Source organism: Hyla sarda, chromosome 8 (assembly GCF_029499605.1).
Source record: "Hyla sarda isolate aHylSar1 chromosome 8, aHylSar1.hap1, whole genome shotgun sequence".
NCBI classification, from domain to species: domain Eukaryota; kingdom Metazoa; phylum Chordata; class Amphibia; order Anura; family Hylidae; genus Hyla; species Hyla sarda.
The window spans coordinates 30,388,381-30,391,233 of NC_079196.1; the positions used below are offsets into that span (position 1 = coordinate 30,388,381).

General features: G+C 47.1%; 1 pseudogene; it reads left to right on the forward strand.

The window, feature by feature from the left end:
- The first annotated feature begins 1,606 nt into the window (after nucleotides 1-1,606).
- On the forward strand, nucleotides 1,607-1,716 carry LOC130290115 (U2 spliceosomal RNA; annotated as a pseudogene).
- The last annotated feature ends 1,137 nt before the right edge of the window (nucleotides 1,717-2,853 follow it).

Genomic DNA, 2,853 nt, shown 5'->3' on the forward strand with positions numbered 1-2,853 from the left:
GGGTTAATACAGGGCATCACCACGATCGGTGATGTCCTATATTAGCCGCAGGTCCCGGCCGTTGATGGCCGCAGGGACCGCCGCGATAGGGGTGTATTTGCCGTATAAGACGCACCAACTTTCCCCTCCCAGTTTTGGGGAAGAAAAAGTGCGTCTTATACGGCGAAAAATACGGTATACACCTCAGAAATGATTAATTTCCCAAATTGTTGCTCATTGGATCTTTGAATACTGGCGGGTTTCGGTAAAAGGATATCTACTTATGTCAGTGTTTCTCAAGCGCGGTCCTCAAGTCCCCCCAACAGGTCATGTTTTCAGGATTTCCTTAGTCTTTCACAGGTGATATAACTGTGGTGACGCCGGATTCACTGACCATAATTATATCACCTGTAAAAGGAAATCCTGAAAACATGACCTGTTGGGGGGACTTGAGGACCGCGCTTGAGAAACACTGACTTATGTCACTTGCTTATCTATGGATCTATGGAAATTGAAATTGTGATGTTCTGCATTAGAACCAGTGTTGAGCGCGAATATTCGAAATGCAAATTTTTACGGCACTTCGCGATTTTGCTAATATTTTGAATATGGTGATATATATATATATTTGTGCGAATATTTATGCGAACTGGCGCTTCTGGCACTTGCAGACTGGACACTGATCCCTCCCTTTTTTTAAGAGGAAGATATAATTGCGCATGCATCTTATGTGAATTTCCTTACGAATTTTCACATTAAAAAAGAGCAAATATGCGAATTTTGAAAACATATGACGAATATTTGTCCATATATTCGTGAAATATCGCAAATTCGAATATGGCCCCTGCTGCTCATCACTAATCAGAACATCTAAAAAAAATCCATTCTGAACTTCTAATAACCCAAAGTAAGAAACCTATAGAGCCCTATGATGATCTACCGTATTTTTTGCCGTATAAAACGCACTTTTTCTTCCCCAAAACTGGGGAAGAACTGGGGAAGCGCGGCTAATACAGGACATCACCGATCGCGGTGATGCCCTATATTAACCCTTCAGACTTGGCGATCAAAGCTGACCGCCGCGTCTGAAGCGATAGTGAAACTATCCCGGCTGCTCAGTCGGGCTGTTCAGGACTACCGCGGTGAAATCGTGGCGTCCCGAACAGCTTACAGGACACCGGGAGGGACCTTACCTGCCTCCTCGGTGTCCGATCGACGAATGACCGCTCCGTGCCAGGATCCCCTGCATGGCCGGTGCTCTCCTTCGTCATCATCACGTCGTCGCGCACGCCGTCCCGTCATCCAATAGGAGCGGCGTGCGTAACGATGTGATGGCGGTGACGGAGAGCGAGGATCCCGGGCAGCAGAGATGTTCCGGAGCGACGGGGACACTATGCGCCATAAAATTTGCATGCGCAATATCGCATGTTGAAAGAGCTAAAAAAAGGAGGGATCAAAATGCGCGAATATTCGCATATGCAAATTTTCGGGCTCCCGCCAGTCTGACACATTAACTAGTATTGGAGCCTTGTTTACACCACAAGCTGGAAGCAGGGAGGGATGATCACTGTGATGTGTACTGTGAAAAAATATTAGCACAATATTTAGCACTATATTCGCAATATTCATGAATTTTCGGCCTTTTGGCTAAGATCAAGTGTAGTATCTGTTCTTATCAGTTTTTCATGCCGGTGTACCGTAACGCCGGTATGGGGCTGGTGGGGATGGGTGCTGCATGGTGGATGCAGGTGTACCAGGGCTTTCCGGGGCTGGTTCTGAGGAATCAGCTCGACGGCTGCCCCGATGTGACCTGTTCCCTCCGGGTCTCGCCATGAGGCTGAGAGGGTCTAGAGCCGAGGTACTTTTGTGCCTCGGGGAGTGGTGACCCCGAGGTGCCGAAACTCACTGGGAGGATAGACTCACTGAGTTGAAGCACGGGCACCATAATCTCTTCACCTTGTGGCACTCACCTCTTGATTCTCGGCCTTCTGGCTAGGATCAGAGAAATTTTTATAGATCCGGCCGGATGTCCGGGCAGTATATCTGCACACATTCACTTATTTATTTATTTTTTTGTCTCACTGTGTCACTTTTTGCGTGTTGTGTGTTCACAGGATTTGTCAGGATGCGGTAGCCCTTCTGGGTGTCCCTCCTGGCGGTCTAGGGGAGGTGTGTGTGGCCATTAGGTTCCGCACCTCCCTGCAAACACCCCGGGTACTCCTGCTTGGCAGGGTACCTACCGTAATCGGCTCTGCGGGCAGATACCTTGGCTAACGCCAAGGGGGATGCCGGGAGCATTTGTGGTCCCCTAGTAGCTTCGGCGAAAAGGGACATCGAACCTGGAACCTCGCAGGTACCTTTTGGTCCGGAGGCGAAGGGTAAGGTTTGTTGGGGGGCCTCTCTCCTATCGGAGAAGGGCTAGCGATAGACCGCATCCTTTGTGCACGTTTTTTAAGTGTAACACGTTTGCACTTTTGCTTGCACTTTGGGTGAATCGAAAGCACGTTCCTCGGCTTTAGATAAAAAAAAAAAAAAGAATTTGCAAATATGCAATATTTGCGTGCCCAACACTACTGGTCATCCTCTGCTTTCCACTCTTCTTTCTATATGTTTCTTTCAAAGTCAGGAGTAATTGGGCAGGATGAAGAGTGCCCAGCCCAGAGAACGTAGTGCTTAGCAGGTGGCTTTCCTCTGGGCCACTGCACAAACAGGAGCAAGAACGAAGGGAATTAGAAATGAATCACAAAAAGTTCAAATTCTAACAGTTTTTCTTTTTTCTTTTTGTAAAATTTAGATCAAATCTGATTTCTACTGATTTGATCCTTTTATTTCTTCCCATAACTAAATAAGAGGTAAATGTTCTCTTTGATTACA